Source organism: Simochromis diagramma, unplaced genomic scaffold, assembly GCF_900408965.1.
Source record: "Simochromis diagramma unplaced genomic scaffold, fSimDia1.1 OVJJ01000501.1, whole genome shotgun sequence".
Classification (NCBI taxonomy): domain Eukaryota; kingdom Metazoa; phylum Chordata; class Actinopteri; order Cichliformes; family Cichlidae; genus Simochromis; species Simochromis diagramma.
In genome coordinates, this window is record NW_024387320.1 from 3,949,205 (window position 1) to 3,968,963 (window position 19,759).

Genomic DNA, 19,759 nt, shown 5'->3' on the forward strand with positions numbered 1-19,759 from the left:
AGAGCACAAGCTAAGACCTACTGAAAATATTTTCAGTGTAGGCAATTAGAGAAAAGAAATCACAAACACTGGCAGCGAGACAATGTGAAACAATAAAAACAAAAATACGTAAGGGGTTTTACAGAACTTTGTGGAGTCAGAAATGGGAAAGGATCGAAAAGGCATCTTTCTTGTATGTGCTTTATATATTTCATGAAGTCAGACCACACTTCCTGGAACTCTCCAGCAGTTATGAAGCCCGCCAATGCTCGACAACATTGTTACTTGGATATACCCGTGGGTAAAATAGTGCTCCTAATAGACACAGCCGAGGAGGTTCTGAAGGAGGGCTGTGTAGACACTCACCAATACACTGGATTACTTATTGAATGAAAGAGCAGCACCACAATAACTGAAGATAAGTAACGATCACTGATTCGCATTTTCAACACAAATTGTTAGGTACCAAGCCCATTCTATGAACTTTGACTCCAGTTTTGTGTATCCCCCCATGTGTTGGGAGAACTTTGTGAGTGAATGATATTCCAAACAGATCCACGAGGTAGAAGGAGGAGGGTTAGCTGAGAAAGAAAGCAAGGTAGGAGAGATATCAACTCTGCCATTGCTTTTTGCAAGCAATGCAATATTAAATTGAAAAAATAGGCCTTATACCAGCCTATATCTTTTTTTCTCCCCCAGATTTTCACTGTTTATTGCACACAGTAAAAAGTGCCCTATCACCTTAACCTCTTGCCTTGTTTAACACAGTAAAGGTAAGTTTGGCATGAAAAACTGATGGCCAAAGTGCTTGACTATTTACATGCAATACCATGATATCATAGTGGTCTGTGTGTATTCTAGCTCTTTTTAAAAAATCCAGTCTATTGAATTCTATTGTGCACCCTGGTAATCGCGACAAGCTTTGTAGGGTGGAGAAGATCTCATTCGGCTGTTGTTGGATGAATAAGCGCAGATGTCAACCTTTTCACTGTGACTCTCACCTTGTCCACTCAGTTGTAATGAAAACGGCAGCCTTTTGTTTCATGTTGAATATTCCTTCATAGGAACAAAGGCACAATTCGCATTCATCCTGTGAGGCAGATCTCGGCAGATAAAGCCAGGCCAGCACTGCCACACTCTGACCTTGCTGGCTTGACTCCCTGAAAGTGTTTGGCTGCCTCTCTATCCTAAATAATGAACTGGCTCATGAAAAGAGCCATTGCCTTACTGCTGGGAAGTTTACCTGGCACTCTGAGCATGATGTTGCCCATAAAGGTACATAAGTACACATTGCAGCTAACATTTGGGCTCCAGCTTGCTTTTATTTGTCCTTCAACTTTCCCGGGGAACACTTGAGAGCCTTCTTCTTCCTGTCAAGTGTCTGGTGGGTGAGAAACTTTAGAAATAAGGAGGCAGACGCATATTATCGGGGTTCTGACCTGCCCCAGCCCCTCTTCACTCTCTGACTCTTTCTTCCAACCAGGATGGAGTGACAGCTTGTCACTGTGGCTGCTCCACAATACAGCTCAGACCCCCTGACTATTGTGGAGCTCAGGGAAAAAAAGCACCAAGGTCTTCCTCTCTCTTTCCTTCACTCTTTTTTCTCCCTCTTTTCAAAGCAGAGAATCAATCAGCTGTACACACACACATACATACACACGACTCATTTCTTTTCCCTTCCCTCTGTCTATTCAGCAGCCAGTGATCATTTAGACTTGACATGTATTGTGAAAAACGGAGCTGCTTTGCCTCTTTCTTCTTCTCTTTCTTTCACTCCCTTTCTCTTTCAACTGTCTGTCATTAATGTCCAGGTCTTACAATATACGAACAGAGGAGAAGAAGAAAGCGAAGAGTGAGGGATGAATTGATGGATGGGAGGATAAGCGCTCAGTGTCCTTTCTTTAAAGATTTGTTATTGTACAGTACTGTCTCCCAGTCATTTTTGGTTGGTGTTTCAGTCTGAAAGCCCATCCACGTGCTCTTTTGTATGGGAAAGCAATAAGGCCCCATTGAATGAAGCTGAATGGACCTGCCATCCTTAGGGGCTGAGGCCTGAGGACTCCTATTCTTTAGCCCCCAATCTAATTGGAGCTGAAATGAAATGGAGGTTTCTTATGAAAATAGGCTTTGTTTGGCCGCAAGGCTGGTAATTCATAAACAATAAGCAGGGCTCCATTGTGTAGATAATAATATATTCATGCCGCTGGAGATGGGGAGAAAGCAAAGCGAAGGCTGAGGATATATAAGGAGGATAGGCAGAGACAGCGATGGAGAGTGAAGGGATAAGAAGAAGGGGAGGAGGAAGACGAGGGGCTAATAGCAAATAGTGGGTCAGAGAAAATTTGTAATAGTTGGGTAGAGGCAGAGGATTTATTAGAGGAAGTGAAAGGACTGAAAGTGGGTAGGAGTGAAAAGTGAGTGGGAGTGAGGAAGGTGAAAATAGGAGTAGGAGAGATAGACAAGATAAGAATGAGGCGAGGAGGGCGGGAGATTGGGAAATGGTTTTGAGTACCTCTGAGTCTACAGGTGACTGGTTTGGCAGCAGTGGGGGGAGAAGGCAAGTGAGTGAAAGTATCATAGAAAATGGAAAAGGTTGCACAGTGCAAATCTGTGTGGTGTTGAGAGTGGTGGAGCTGATAGAGTGGATTGGTCAAGTGCAGAGACAGAGCAGTGGAAAAAGAAAAAAACCCCACAGTCAATGTCTGACAAGAGAGAGGAGAGAGGAGACCGGTGTGCCTGCGCTGGTGTAAACATGACAGGAGGGCTTTTACCGCCCGGAGACAGGAGTGTGGCTGAGGAGAGCAGGTGAGCTTTCTTGACACTCTGATGCATCGGTCCACGCAGATTATCGCTCTCTGTCATCATCTGTAATCGCACAGGTCAAAGCTGCGTCTGTGCGATGATCTCCAGCTTAGGCTGCACATCCTTAAAGAATTGTCATCTCAAACAGCAGGACCAAAAAAAAAGAGAAAAAAAGTGCTGGACTTAGTGCGAGTGGAGTGACAGGCTGACTGAAGGGACCCTGCTTCCTGTATGTGATCTGAGCAGCTGCTTGGTTCATGTAAACGGGCTTGTTACCATTGATGGAGTGATTTTTACAAAGTGACTGGAAACATCCATTCCTCTGGAAGCTTTGGGAAACAAAAAGTGCTGCCAGCTGTGCTTCTAATTTTCTTTTTTTCCCTCCTCCTTCTTCTTCTTCTTCTTCTAAAGTGGTATATGCTGGACAGAGTTTCGTGGAAGTGGAGGGAGAGGATTTTGAGGACCCAAATTCAAAACTCAAACTGTGAACACCGAGAGCGAGAGCTTTGAATGAACAGTGAGTAAATCTCAAAAGGTACTAAATAGGTTGACTGAGTTTGCGTGTGTGTGTGTGTGTGTGTGTGTGTGAGGGGGGGGAGTCAGGGCTGTTTGCATGCTCTTACACTTTTTTGTGCAACAAGTGCAGTGTCACCTGTGAGGTGTAACCCACATACAGAAGTTGTGGTCCACGCAAAAAAAAGTTTTTGTGGACACACTGTGCAAAAACTTGTCCACAGGTGTAAATATCAAATGGACAGAGCGATGAGCTTTTTACATTTTAACGGAATGTTTGTGTTTTTACTTTTAGTGTGCAAGTTTGCACATAACTGCACATCAAGAGGACTTGATGTGTGCATGTGTGTGTGTGTGTGTCCGAGTGTGAAGCCCTCTGTCTCACTGATGGATGGATTCTTTCATTGGAAAGCAAAATGTTAAATAACGAGCCATGGTGTTAGGTAAATACTGTTGTTAGTCATAATTACCAGGAAGGCTCTGCTCTGTTTAGGTGCATGCAAACACCTCTACCTGCTATTTCACGCCAAACGAGTGCTGTGGAAATAACTCAAGGAATTTAAAATATTAGTGAGGGGAAAATGATTTGCATGAAATATCTGGATAATTGCTGTAATTGCTTAAATATATTAGGCTTTCTTCTTGTTTTGGTTATGCAGGTGTATTAGCCAAGAGGTGGTGATATTTCATTTGACCAACACGTGCAATTCAATCCCTAAGGCACCTAAGTTTTTGCTTTGAGCCACTAGATGTCAGTATTTAACAAGCTATACACCAGCACTGTAGCCCTCCTGCAGAAGAAATCCAGCATAAGCCTCCTGAGGTTCTGTGCTCAAAGATTTTCTCTGTTATTTGCCTCAGTGTGTGTGTATTTACGCAAAAATGTTATAGATTTATAAAACCATAAATGTGACATTATGTACAACAGTAAACAGGTGCTCGTATACCTTGTTTTTTTTAAAGGTTTTAAATCATAACACTTCTTTAAGCCATATTTCAGCAGGTGCTTTTTGCCTTTCAGTGCAAAATGAGAAGACATAACGCTGATCATTTAATTGCATGTCACAGTGAAGATCATGTGCTGCATTTATTTTTAATCATATGGTTACTCCTGCCACGAGATGGCAATCACACCTAATGAAAAACCTCTCGGCCGTATGTGTGCATATGTTCTCCTATTTGTGAGTGTGTGTGTGTCTCTGTGTGCGTGAGTGTGTCGGTGCTGGATTTGCTCTCAACACGCATGCTTTTGCATATAACAAGATGTCTTCACATTGTTGTGTTTTTTGGTTTGTTTGCCCTGTCTTTCGTGTGTATGAGTGTGTGTATGCAAATGTGTGTGTATGTGTGCTTGTGATAACCTGCAGTGTTTGTTGAATATCTGTGCAAGCCGAGCTGGATGTTTCCCTGCTGGAGGTCCTTGTTTGTTTTGTTTATTTGCATGCATCAGAGTGGTTGTTGGCGGTGTTGGTCACTACAAGTGGCTGGCATTTGGTGCCTGGTAATCAGGCAACGGGCAAACTGGGTGGCACCGCTGCGAATGGTTTGCTGGAGATTATCCCAAAATTATCCATGAATTATCCCAGAGAATTACACCATTCCAGTCAGGCCTTGTCCATTGATGGAACTGGAAAGAGGAGAGTGTTGGACCAAGTGTGTGTGTGTGTGTGTGTGTGTGTGTGTGTGTGTGTGTGTGTGTGTGTGTGTGTGCATATTGTTAGGGGGACTTTTGGATGGAGCAATGTTGGTGTCTATATTACGTATTGCAGCTCTGTGTGTATGTGTGTGTTTAATGATTCTGGCAGTGTTGGTGCATTGGGGTAATGGAGCATGTTAATCCACATCAAACGGCTATTACCGGCAGATTTTACTCATAAAAATTGCTATGTTCAGTAAGAGGGGCGATAAATTTAAATACTTTGAGCAAACCTGTGTGGTTCATGCATGCTTTGTTTTCCAACACGTGTCAATAAAAAATTCAGTTAAGTAGCAGAAGTTTATCATTTAGCCCTCCAATTAAAATGTTATCTAATCCCTAAAATCTGCCAGAAGCTACAGTGTAAGTGTAAATTTTTATTAGGTTGGGGTTTTTTTTGTTTTTTTCCCCCAGAGCTACAGGTTTTCATGCCCGTTGGACCATTGTATTGAACTCATTTCTGTGTTGCTGCTGTCTCTGCACATCATGCTGTCATTAAAGTCTGGATAGATAGGAGGGGACTAGCTGCTTGCTTGTGTGTGTGGCTGTCGGAGCCCCAAAAGGATGAATAGTGCTGGTGAACCTCTCTGCGATAAGTGTTCGGTAAACGGGTCAGTAGATTGTCCTCTGAGGCTCAATCTGAGCTATTTTCCCTGGCTGAGAACACAAATTATCCTCTGCATTCATTCCATAAACAGACCTCCAGTGGCGCAGACTCCGCATAGTTTGTTGTGCTTGCGCGCTCGCTCATTCTGTTTTCTTGTGCTTTGGCTGAATACGCAGGCCCGCTTACACATGTGAACCACATGGGATAACACATGCATGCTTCTCACCCTCTCGACAACAAAGGCCAAACTGACAAGCAGATGAATGCACAACTATAGAGGATGAGAAAACAATTGCATTTAGAGCGGGCGTGAGTAGAGGATCACAGCGAAACACACACTGGCATAGGAAGTAGGAAGAGGATAATGGTAAGAGGCAAAAGAGGGGCAAAAAAGAGGGAAAGGCTGAGGTGGTGAAAGGTTAAGTACTCTCTCTTTTTTTTTTTTTGGATGCTGTACTTCCTGCAGGGCCTTGTTCCTTGACCTGCTGGTTAGAGGAGAGAGTTTGAAAAAAAACTGTGAGCAAGAGGGAAAGGAGGGAGAAAAGGCTAAAGCTGCATGTGAGGTTGCAAGGTGAGAGGTGGAAGAGCTAGAATGGGAGGAGTATTTGCCTCCGGCTGATAGGGAACAATTGGGCACAGAAGACGGCACGCACACACACACTCACTCAACACCGAAACAAAAATGGACATTCTCACACACACTCACACGCATAGAGCCGCACACACTTCGAACTACAGGCCCAGCAGGCACATGAACTTCAGTGCAGTTGTTGCCATGGCGATACACTGAGTTGCTGACCCCCCGACTTCATTTTTCCTGCCGCTTGGCTATTGAAAGAGATGATTGACAAGTGTCCAAATGTCAGCCGACCCAGCCGGCCACACAGATGGGGTGGGGTGGGGGAGTTGGGGGTGGGCAGCCATTTTATGTTACTTTCACTCACAGGAAGGAAAGCGTGTGTGTGTGTGTGTGTGTGTGTGTGTGTGTGTGTGTGTGTGTGTGTGCGCGTGCTTGTGGATACACGTGCACCGAGTGTCTGTTAAAGCTGAGCAATTACTTAAATTATTAGCAATCACAATAAACTGTATCTACCCTGTGATGCTATGAATAGACCGAACAAACAAAACACCAGAGGTACACACACATAATACAGTAGCTGTATTCACTTGTAAACACACATATCTCAACCGGTGCAAAGAAAGCCTCCAAATAAAGCCATTTAGCATGCAAGACAGGGTCGTATATTTGGTTTGTCTTTTGAGCTGCACTGATAACACGTTCGCTGAAAGGCAGGACTGGCTGGTTGTGGTGGCTATTGAGTGTTTGTATGTGTTTGCATCTTTAGTGTTTTTACTGTGTGCTGTGTGCATATTTATGTGCACAAACACTGATGGACCAAATTGACATGAATCCTCTTATTCATACATAAAACGTAATAAAAAAAAACAAAACAGCAAAATTTTACACTCAACAATGAAACTTATAGAAAACAAGCACACTTTTTTCTTTTTTCTTTGTATTTCTGTAGATATTTTTCCTCCTGTGTTTTTTTTTTATCCTCTCTCCCTTTCTCACTGTCTCATTGTCTGCAGGATTGAAGGGATCGGTCTTATCTTGATCACCCACTGCAACACATTAACCTCTCCTCTCTTATCTCTACACTGGTCATTAGTGCCAAAACCCTTAACGTCCTATTGACAAGGAGCACAAAACTCTGCATCTGTGTGTGTGTGTGCATGCATGTGTTGAGCTATTGCAGGTGACATGTGGATGAGATCTGCTGAGTTGGTGATCTGAGCCGATAACATTATTAGTTGTGTGTGTGTATGTGTGCCTGTGTGTGTGCAAAATATGACGAGAGAGTGGGAGGAGAAAATATTTCTATATAAAGTATTTGATCGAAAATTGAGCAGCCCATATTTAATACGTATTTATGTGCTTTTATTTTGACACTTTGACAGTCTGAAGATCTGAAAAGATATGATTAATAAGTCATTGATTATATTTGATATATTTAGTGACTGAATGTAACATAATTTGCATTAAATGTAGCGAGTACATATATTCAAAATAAGGTCTGAATTACACTCCCCTGCCACCTGAAATCGCTGCCGGAGAAATGTAATCATTCAAAAACCAGTCATCCGCTTTGCTGTGAGGCCATTTAGAAGGTATTGAGGGGAAAATAAAAATGCACTTCCTGTTCTCTAATGCGCCAGTATTGGTGCTGAATGGGTTACTCCATTTGATGCTGATGGAGCATTACACTTCAGCTCAGTCAAACAGCTGTCAGCAGCAAGTGTATCACAAATTCAATCAGTTCACGTTATCATGTCATGACACGCAGCAATCAAATCACTTATTGCAGAAATATTTGCACCTCCTTTAAACGCTCCTGGCACATCTGAAGCTGCTTTGAAATAAGGCGGAAAAAAAAAGTGACAAAATATATGAACGCATAAATCCATCCATTCATCGCTTCATGCTTTTACTGTGTTCGGGGAGGTCACAACACAATTAGAAAATTATATATGTTTTATGTTGGAGGCACACAATCGTCGCTCTGCTGTTTTATTCCAAAGGAAAAACAAAATCACATTTCTGCTAATACGTGTGATCGAGAAATTCGGGGCCTTTTAGTTGTGAGTTAAATGTGTGCCACTGTTTATCGCTAAATGCAGTACTTATCTGTCTCTCTCTCTCTGTCTGTTTTCTATCTTCTCCTGGCCCCGTGTGTTAGTGGGACTGACAATCAAACAGGTTAAAAGAATAATTGCAACTCTATTTACCCCAAACAGCCTCTCCTCTACACATAATTACATCAACACACACACGCACACACGCACGTCACATACTGAGGCGCACTCAGAGAGAAAGAGGGAGAGAGAGGGAGAGTCCCTGCACTAATATTTAGGTTGTAGCAGTCATGTGTTTCAGTGAACCCTCCTCTTGTCCCCCTCTTCAACGCAAAGCACTGTTAACCACTGGCACTCACCGAGTGAGGAATACACCCCACATCGACGGTACTCATCACGCCGTGGGTGTCGATGTTTGTCTGTTTGTGCTTGTGTGAGAATAAAAATATATCAGGCATTAAGACAGCTTCATCCTCCGAGGTGAGGGATTCTTTACTGAATATAGATGTTTGTTCATCATAACTTAATTAAAACTGGGTATTTTAAACCAAGAAGCAGTTCTTATAGTGACCTTTACTAACTGCTTTTTTTTTTCATGAATTACCATTTAAAGCAAATTGTAGTACATTAAAAACAAAACTGTGGAAGTATTTTTAAAAGCACTAGAACTACTGAATATCTCATCTTCTTACCTGACAAGTAACTGAATTGATTGTTTCCTGAGTAATCAATTCACTTATTAAATATGAATTTATGAAACAGGAGTAGGGGTAGCAGGGAGCTTTAAAAAAGCGCCACTAGATAGAAATATGAGTCTCCTTTAATTTAACAAGCACAGTATTTTCTGGTCATGCACAAGGGACCATAACTCTATTTTCTAGTGGCTCTTGTGCTAAAAACATTGTTCAGAAAGTTCTCCAGCATAAACATATGAAAACGTTTAAAAAATCAAAGTGAACATCATCCTGTTTGAATGGCGATCAGACAGTTATACACAGGCTTAAACAGAAGAATGTGTAAGAAAGTGCACAAGAGCAAATTGCAATGATAAGGTAGTGCAATACAGTAGTATTGCTTGCAGCATATGCGGTTCATGTGTGTTACACGCGTGAACCCCACACATCTACGCAGAGCTTTTTTTCTTAAGCTTGCTTGTATTTCTGAGTTGACAGCGATGGACAATGCGCACAAGCCGTATTTTGGAATTCAAGTTCAGCTGAGTCGAAAAACTAAGGCGACTGGAAAAAATAATTAAATATAATATTTTGGTGTTTTTGCTTCCAACACAGCTGCAGGTGTACTCCCTGCATCCGTCCTTGCAGTGCCTGTCCTCAGACATTGGTGGTGCTGCTGCTGCATTGTGATTAACGACGGCCGAGGCTATACTGTGGATCCACTCACAGCCCGACATTACATTAGGGGACATTATCTAAATGCTCAACAAAGTGAAATTGAATTTAGGGCTCCTTCTCCAGCCGCCACCCCCCTCCCGGCACCCACCCCGACCCCCACCCACCCATTCTGCTGGTTCAACTGGGCCGCTCTAGGATCCCATTCTCTCCTTATTGTTAGAGGGAGTCAAGCATGATCCTCTGCTTCTCATCCACTTTCAAATTGAATCAGTCTCAATTTGACCTTTTATGCACCAAAATCCGCTACAGATGTACAGTATGTGCATGCAAGTAACATTTGACACGCGTGTGTGTTTATGTGTGTGTGTGTGTCCCCATATGTGCCCTCCGTGTCAGCTCGCAGTGCTTACAGTGAAGTGGGGAACAGCATCTTCCTATTTGCTGCAGAATAGACCAATTAGTGTTTAGCAACAGAGCAGGAACCCATGTGAATGTGTCATTGATTAGCAGGATTTGGCTAATCATCACATCTCATAAACTCACCCACTAATGTCAGCTGGATCTCCTAGAATACGCCTCCTTCTCCTTGCTCAATCTATCCCTCTATCTCTTCTCCTTCTCCTTTCAGCTCCCTCTTCCCATCTGTCTTTCCGCACTTGTCTTTTTGCCCATCTGTCTCCGTCTGTCTTCTCTCCTTTTCTTCCTCTTTTTTCTCCCCTCTTCTCAGTTTCTTCCTTCCTCTCTTCCTCTTTCTTCTCCCTTTTTTCAGTGCTGGAGGGTGTACAGTAGAAGGAGCAGAGCAGATGCTGACTTCCCTGCTCATGCATCAAGAAATCAGGACAAGAATCTGCATTGCTGTGGATAAAGCCAATATGCACTTTTAAAAATAATAATTGTCTCCCCTGCATTTATTAATTTGCCAGTGAGCTTTTAATATAGTCTTCATCAGGAGTGGATTTTTTTGTTTTTTCCATTTTCTTTTCAGCTGGTGTTAAAAGTCACGTTCAGCATGAGAAAGAACATCATACTATCACTTTCACTCTCCACCATCCCAAACTTTGCCTAATACTTCAGTAACCTTGTTTAATTGAATCCTTCCTTTTGCATTTTGACATTTTTGGTTAAAACGATAAGGAAAAGAACCCTTATTAAAAGGAGAAGAAGAAAACAAATAAAAGCTGTAGCTGTATACCAAATCAAAGTATCTGTAATGCCTTGGCTTCATATTAAACTGGGCAAATTGACAACAGCAAAAATAAAAGCAAAAAATATATTTATTATTATTAATTTATACATACTTAACTAAATGTCATTTGCTTGTAAGTAGTGTTGTTTAATAATTTATTGACTGATATCTGAATACTTTTGTATACTAAATACTGAAAGGTTGAGGAAAAGGATTTAAGGCATGTATAAACAATTACACATGCTCATGAATACGGGCTCTTATATTAGTCTTCCATAAAATAATCACAATATCTGGTTCACCCAAAACTGTGGACCCAAAGACTCAAAGCTGTGATTTTCAAGTCTCACAGCCGATATTTATTTATAAATACAAGTTTTTACTGAATTACAAAACACACATACTGAAACCTTTAATTGGATGTTTTGGTGGTGAATCTCTAAGTATGTGTATCCTGTTTCATATCTCTGCATTGTTACTAATGTATTTGTGAAAAGTTGTTTGAGACCTAATGTAAAAAAAAAACAAAAAAACCACCAAACAAAACAAAAAGAAACGATTGGGCAAAGCACTTCTCAGTCGATTGTAAGTTTTGTTCAACCAGCGCTCCGAAATCTAACAATAATCAGTTTACAATAATATTGTACGGATAAGAAAAGCAGCAAATTCTCATAATTTTGAAGCTCAGACAGTAAATTAATTACCAAAATATTGGGAATAGGATTTTTCTGGTGGTTGATTCTTTCATTTCTAGTTAATTGTTGGATTGAGCTTTATCATAAATGTTAATGGTGGACTTTTGTTAAAAGTTGGCCTTTTAATAACTGATAAAACAAAAACCGGTTTTGACTCACTGGCCAATTATTATTGAGCAAACCAGCTTCGAACATCATCTGGATAGCTGGGTTAAAGTTACAAAAGACGTAAATAAAACTTTGTAAATAACTAATAAATACAGTCTCCAGCATATGTGAACATTTGGATGGATATGAAATTGAAACCGATGTTTATAATACTTATTTTAAAGAGCAAATAAGTAGTACATCTTATCTGGTTAAAAAAAGACATAACTTACAACATCACTGATGACTACCTGTTATTATAATTTCAATACGGTTTAACACTAAAATAATGATTTACTAAAGTATAACTACCAGTTTATTACATTTAATAATCTTATAACGTGTCAACAATTGTTTTCATTCACGAGTTAACGCGAATACTATAGTCTGAGAGACTTTTAACTTGCCTTGTTGATTCAAGTCAGCGTGCTGTTACACTTCAAATATAGTAAAACCTAACCGCCTACACTGATATGAACTGCATTAGCTTGCATATAAACAGAGGGCAGAGTTGTTTTACATCCATTTCATCTTTTTTGCTTTGAATAAGAAGAAATTTAATTAGTAGTTTTGGAGCTTTCAGCGTTGTGTAATAAGTATTAGTTATCATATTAATTAACATCTGTTTGACACAGTATGGTGGCCAGCTGGGAGCATGAAGGAGGACATGCGGTGTGCATGTAAGTGTGTGTGCGTGAGCGCATGTGTGTGAAAGGTTGCACAGGGGAAACTCGCAGCGTTTGATTTGTTGTGTTGCTAATGTGACACTGATTATACAGGTCAGAGTAAAACAAAGCGGTGAGACGTTGCGATGCTAATACAGACGCTGTGATAACGGGGTTGTCGTTTCACACACACACACACACACACGCACACTGAAACACAGACAGATGTAAATGTATACACATGTATGCATTCTTGTGTCCTTGTGAAAAGCAGGCAAAGATACACCAACACTCTCATAACACAAGCATGTCACCAAAAAACAACAAGAACAAAAAAAACATCTCTCAGTGACTTCAACAAACCACACTAAGCCTTTTTTTTGTAAGAGGTAGACTGTTGCCATGGAGAGAAGAGGTTAGTGAATTTGACCTATGCTATCATTCTAGCTTTGGTCCCGCAGCTGTAATTTCAAATGAGAGAAAAAAATATGTGTTTCTCACTGAATTGATTTATCCCTATGTTTATGAGTAGATAAGTGCAGTGATGCTTAGATGGAGGGTTATTTTCATGGGGTGACTCTTTTGTGTGTATTGTGTTTATCTAGGCCACTGTTGATGTAGGGAGTACTGTAGCTCTTTTTCTCACAGCGGGGACCCTCTTTTTGTGTTTGTGTGTATGGCTTTTCTGTATGTGTGCGTGCAATTTGTTTGCGCTTGTGTGTGTGTGTGTGCCAATCTCCACCACAGGTACAGCAAAGGCATGGGATGCATTGTGGTTTATGAAGAGCAGTGCGTGATCAGACTGCCCTGCAACACTAACAAAATCAATCTCAGGAGGATGGAAAAAGTAACAGGGACTAAATAACATACAGTGCATTTGTTCTGGTTTCGTTTCCATGAAATCTGGGAACCGGCAGCTACTCTTCTGACTTAGCCTTTAAGGGCAAAAGCCAGTTTTTGTGGCGCAGATGTCTGTCTTAACCTTATTTGTGTCTTTATGTCTTTATTTATGAATTCAAATCAATTTAAAACAAGTAATAAAAAGCAAAAATAATTGTTAAGCAATTGCAGAGATTTTCATGTACACATGTGCTGCTGCTGTTTGGGTCACTATGTGGACAGTTTACCTGCCAACAACCAAAGCCTCCTTATGTCTGGGCAGTATTGCTTAGACTGCAAGTACCTGCAGAAACAAGGAGAGTTCCAGTCACAAAAATCATGCCTACAGATTCTGTACAGTATATACATTTGAAGATATTTGTTTATAGCAATTATTTACCATATAAGCTGTTTATTGATGAGCACATATATCCTTTTACTGCAATATGAAACCTGCTTTATGTTGACACAGTGGTTCCCAGGACAGAACTGAGTGTGTGTGTGTGTGTGTGTGCCTGTGTGTGCTCGTGCACGTGCATGTGTGTGTGTGTGTGCGCAACATATGGAAGATGACAAGAGAGCAAATAGGGAGCCAAGACATGGTCATCTGTCTGGGTTTTGGGATAATTTGCTGGCGCGGGTGTGAATGTTGGTGGAGATGGGCGGGTATGTGTCAGTCATGTGTTTGACAGGGTCTTGTATAGGTTGTCATGTTGCCCAGCAGCCGAAGCAGAGGAGCAACGAACCCCAGGGGCCAAATAGGGGTCAACGTCTGCCCTAAATGGTCCCCTAGACAGCACAGGGTGCAGATAGGCAAGGCATTGCACCAAGAAGGTCACCCTAGGGGTGATCCAATTCTCTGTGTTTGGGCGTTGGGAGATTGTGTGCTCACCTCTGTCAACCCTTCCACATACAGGTCAGCAAAAAAATAAGATGGAGACTCAGAACGGCTTGAAGAAGGGTTGACATAAGAGAGAGTGTGGAGTAACCTGTGTTTATGTGTGTGTGTGTGTCAGAGGGAGGAATGTATGTATAATTCACCAAACATGGCTGTGTTTCTCTCATCCTTCCTCCAGTCACCTCAACAGGCAATGTAGTAGACACTAATGTGCCTCTTAGTTCTCAGCTGACCCTTAAAGGCCCCAGTGGGGATACCGAGGGGGTGACTTTGCTCCTGTAGCCTGGGAGACTTCCATATTCATTGTTTCCTCCTCTTCTTATACCCGTTATCTCTCCTTCATTGTCTGTTTGTACTTCTCTCTTTTTTACCATGTACTCGATTTCTCTTTCAACTTTTCTCCTCTGGGACGCCTCTCACCTTGCTCCTAAATGCTGAGCATGTTTATGTAGTTTTCTTTCGGGTATTCTTCCGTGACCCATCCTTATTGAGGAATAATACAAATCAATAAAGTTGTGATGCGCTCAGATTTTGCTTTATGTTCAGTAACTGTAGATGGAGGAGGTCAAGGTTTCTGCAGTCGTGATCAGTTTGAGCGCTTGTTAAACATGGTGATGTAGACTGCGTCTTGCAGGAGCAGTAAGTCCTTGAACCCAGAATATTATGCGAGTAATAATACTACTGAAGACTTATGCACTCTGTAACAAACGTGTATTGGATACACTAATATAAATGTGGCCTACAAATATGTGTGTGATTGTGTAAGGAAAGCCAGTGGGAACTACCATCTGGTCGTGAAGGCCAATAGACCGTTGGAGACTTGCTTCCTACGTGTCAGTGGCAGCTGTGTGTGTGTGTGTGTGTGTGTGTGTCCATGTGTGTGCTCAGTAATTACTGTCATGGGTGTCACAGTACGATCAGACCAGTAACGGCCATCATGTGTTGACACATATAGTTTCTGAACAAATGATTAACCGCTCCTGCCTCCTGTTGTTCTGCAGCAGTGAACCTCTGATTGAATTGTACAAGAATAGCTGGAGAGAGTCAATAACTTGATGCTGCGTGTCTCAGTTATGGGAAACACGCTAGTGTTTTTTATTTATTTATTTATTTATCCTCATTAATAAAGTTTTCATCATCATTACTGACTAATATTGTAATTATTTTTGTAAGCCCTTCCATATAATTTGGCCTAAATAAATGCCAGAATGGTTAAAAAAAATCTCCATCATAAATTTAGCAATGGGTGGATTAGAGCTAAAATAGTTAGTTAATAAATTGGTAAGAACCTGAATAATTGTTTCGGAAGGTTTTTGTTGTTGTTGTTGTTTTTATTTTACCATATTCCGAATAATCGCTTGCTACAATTTCTCCAGTGTGAGCCTTTTCCTAGTTTTTATAAAACTATAAAAACAAATATTTCGAATATTTGGGTAATTTGAATTTTAAAAATACATTTTATTTTACAAAACAATTAGTGAAAATGTGTTTGTTAGTGGTGGTGATGGCAAGGTAAACCCTTTCTCTCAAGGTGCAAAAATTACTAAATCAAGGATCATTATTTTATTTTATTTTATTTCATTTTTTTTTTTTTTAAATTGTCATGTCTGAAGCTTCAATGGCTATTTAAATTTGAAAATATACAGTATGATTGTTTAAGCAGTTGTAAAATGTATTATTATAATAACAATCCTTCAACCAGCTGTAATCCTTCCTTACAGCACGGTTCTAGTCTTAGATTCTTTTTAACTAAAACAGCACCCATCATCTATTCCTTCTTGTCTTCTTCATTTTCAGTTTAAGACCTACTATGCCACTCTGCCCCCCACCCACCCCGATAGCCGTCTTCTATCCCATGGGCAAGCTAAAGACTGACAGCTTTGTTTGTGTTCTCCACTAAGTGAATTTTCATCAACTAGTCTGCATGAATCCTCCCAAGGGCCAGGGCAGGAGAGGCTGTGAGAGATTTAGTTGAGGGCTGGTGGATAGCCAGCTTGAGATAGTGGAAGAGAGCACTACAGACTGCATCCACAGTAAGCTAATTTTTCAACTGCCCTGACAACAATATGTCCACACTAGTGTAAAGTAGAGCCTACAGGATGTAGGGAACCACGGAAAAATCTTTTTCAGTTGAAATCATACTTACTTTTCCAACCAATCGATAGGCCAATAGAAAAAAAAATATTGAGCAAGAGCGCCAGGTTCACTTTATTTAACAAAGTGAAATTTTAAAAAATTTGTTCTGGATATGTTCAGATCACAAGGTGAACTTCTGACCATGTGGCTGAAAAATAAATGCTTACTGCCTAAGCAACCACCCTCAATGTAATTTTGTCTTGCAGATGAAAGTGGCAGCCAACACAATGAAATTCAGTGACATGCAATGTGTTAGCATAACAGAAAACATGCTAACAAGTAGTATGCTGTGATTGAAGTCGAATTTGTGGGTAGGTTAAAGGTACAGAAGCACAATGCCAGCTAATAATGAAAAGATTTAAACAATGCTACACCAGTTCAGCTGTCCTGAAGATGGTGCCGTAGAAAACGAGGTTAAACAAAAAACACCAAACATGTATCCACAGTATTATATGTATCATGTGATTAATTACCCTGCACCATTTTTCCCTCACAACACCGGTCAGTCGTGCGCTTCTCTTAAGCCCATCTCAGTGCAAACCTTTGGTTTGTGTCACTTCTGCATCTGCTCTGTCACGTTATTTTCTTCCCAGAAGCACTTCTGTTGAGAGTTTGTTTTTTTGACTTTCATTGTGCTTTATTCAATTTCTGTCACGCTTTTTTATTTTTCCATTGTGCTGAATAAAACATAATGAAATAAAACTTCAGCTCTGCTTTGTGTGCTTTTTTAACGTTTTTCTGCATGCTGGTGTTTTCTTAAGTTGCAGTGCTTTAACCACAATAAGGGATTAATAAATCCTTAATGTACTTCATCATACAACCATTTTATGCTTTTAAAGGCATTATTAAAAATTTTAATCAATTCAAAATGTACTTAACTTTAACTTTAGTAATATGTTCATATTTCTAGGTGCAGGGTTCTTAATTAACTGCCGTCATTGACATAAGTTCTGACTGATGTAGGTACAACACTGCAATAGTCAAAGTGGGTTAAAAAAATGCATGGATGACCTTGTCCAGCAGACAGGAATGATCAATTTTTGGAAAAGCGTGAGAGAGCAACTTTTTTGCTTGGACATGGAAAAAGAGCACTACTGCTGTTATCTGTACAGCAGTAGTGGGTGATATCATGACTGATACTGATATTGGACCACATATACTGAAAACAAAACTGGGCCAAGGACAGATCCTTGAGGAACTCCACAACTGAAATGAATAACAGCAAGCATGCATTAGCAAGCATTAGCTAAGGCCAAAGAAAAGGTTTCAGCTACAGAGGTAAGTAATTTCTCCTGGTAATTTCAAAGGCATTTTTATTTTAACCAAGCTTGACTCTTTAGATTTTTTGGATCTGAATAAACAGATCTGACTATGTGGAGCAGGCGATGTAAGAGTGCTCTGGGGCAGTGGCTCCTTGGCTCCCAACTTCTGAGGTGACCAGCACGCATTCTTCCAAGAATACAACTTCCAAAAATTCAAGATGTGATTAGAGCGTTCCAAGAACAGCCCATGTAAATACAGAACCTTATAGGTTCAAATTTCAGGTTTCTCCCCTTCAATATGATCTTAACCGTGGACTGCTGACATTATGTGGGCAATAAAATTTATGTCACCTACATGTTATACACACAGTGGCTTTTATAACATCTCATTCTAAAACGTAGTTTCTTAATATTTTGCTGCGAAATACAGAGTTGGTCCTTCTTTTACAGCTATGACAGCTTCCACGCTTCTGGAAAAGATTTCTACATGATTGTAGAAATCTTGTCTCTGTGGGCTAACAATATCTTTTCTATTTCAGCCCAATGGTGTTCAGTGGGGTTGAGACTAGGGCTCAGTGTAGGCTAGTCAGGTTCTTTCACACCAAACTCATCTAACCATGTGCACTATGGCACAGCCATGCTGAAACAGAAAAGGGCCTTCCCCAAGGTATTCCTACTAAGTTGGAAGCATAGATTCGTACAAAATCTGTGCTGAAGCAATAAGATTTTTCTTCAGCCCAACTTAAAGGCCCAAGTCATCCCCTGAATAACAGTCCTATAGCATTAAACCTCCTTCACCACACTTTACAGCTGCCCCAATGCAGTCAGCTGGGTCCCAATACACGAAAACCCATCTATATCAGACTACAGATAGAGAAACATGATTCATCATTCTGTAAAACATGTTTCCACTGCTACAGAATCCAGTGGTGGTTTGCTTTAAACAGTTCCCTCCAATGGTTCCTGTTATTCTGGATGATGTAAGGCCCGAATACAGGTGCTTAGTCTTAAGAGTCCACACCATGAAGCTCCTGGTGTACAGTGTTTGTGTTGGTGTTAATGCCAGAGCAGGTTTGGAATATTCCAGTTATTGAGTCAGCATAGCATTACGCACCTTAGCACATGTGGCTGAAGAGTGTTGAGGTTAGTTACAGCTTCATATGTTCTTCCACTTCAAGGGAGAACGATATTTCATAAACTGTTGCAACAGTGTCTTATTCAAGTTCCACATTCAAATTCACTTTAAAAGGACCTATTCTTTCACAAATCTTTGTAATGGCAGAGTGCATGGCTGCATGTGGGATTAAATTAAACACCTGAATTTGGTGATTAAGAGGGCTGGTCCAATACTTTTGTCCAAATTAGAAAATGAGGGCAGATAAAAAAAAAAAGTCCTGTGTTTCTGTGGCCTAAAATCTCCTGGATTTTCAATGCACTGTACACCCACACTGATAGTGAGCAGGCATGCACAATTTTTCACATCATTTCACATTAAATATTCTCCGCTAGACACCACATAACATTACAATATCCTGTGGATGTCTTTATATTTTGTTTGGAAAATGGGAATTCAAGCAGCGACTTATTGACACGTGTGCAAACATTCATGGAAATACAGTATAAAAACCAAAGACCATGTCTGAAAGTCAATATTGGACATGGCTACTTTATTCTTCAACACAGCCTGAACTCTGTCTGAAATATTGCTCAGGAATAGTTCTCCAGGCTTTTTGAAGGCCATTCAGTGCTCTTCTTTGCTCATCTTTTATTCCATTCTATGAAAAGATGATCCCGCACTGCTTAAATAATTGTGAGGTCTGGGTTCTGGGGAGGTCAGTCCGTGACTGATAGTGTTCCACTGTGTCTTTTTCTACCCAGTTATGATTTAACTCCATTGGCAGTGTGTTTGGGATCATTGTCATGCTGAAAACTAAAGGAGCTTCTAATCAAGTACTTTCCAGATGGTATTGCATGGTTGATCTAAATCTGATGGTCCTTTTCTGTGTTCATAAGTAATCTCCAACAACCATAGCTTAAATGCAGCACCAAACCATGACAGTGGCTGTAAACATTTACTGTGTACCACTCTCCTGACTTCCTCTGTATATTTTTATGATTTGAACTAAAGATTTTGGAATTGTCCTCCATAATACCTGCTGTCACTGATGTTCAATACAGTTATTATGTAATTTGGCTTAACTTAGCCTTTCTTCCCTGTTTCTCTTCCTCAAGAATAGCTTATTGACAGCCACCCTTACTCTCAGACCATTGCTGATGAGGCTTCAGTGAACAGTCGATAGATCAA

General features: G+C 40.6%; 1 protein-coding gene across 1 annotated transcript in view; it reads left to right on the forward strand.

Annotated features, from left to right (window-relative positions):
• Positions 1-2,072: 2,072 nt before the first annotated feature.
• Positions 2,073-19,759, forward strand: part of sox1a (SRY-box transcription factor 1a) — an 84,088-nt gene continuing 66,401 nt past the window's right edge. Inside the window, exons 1-2 of the transcript XR_005692238.1 lie at positions 2,073-2,784; positions 3,193-3,298. The gene's annotated coding sequence lies outside the window, so the exon portion shown is untranslated. The remainder of the gene's footprint in view (positions 2,785-3,192; positions 3,299-19,759) is intronic.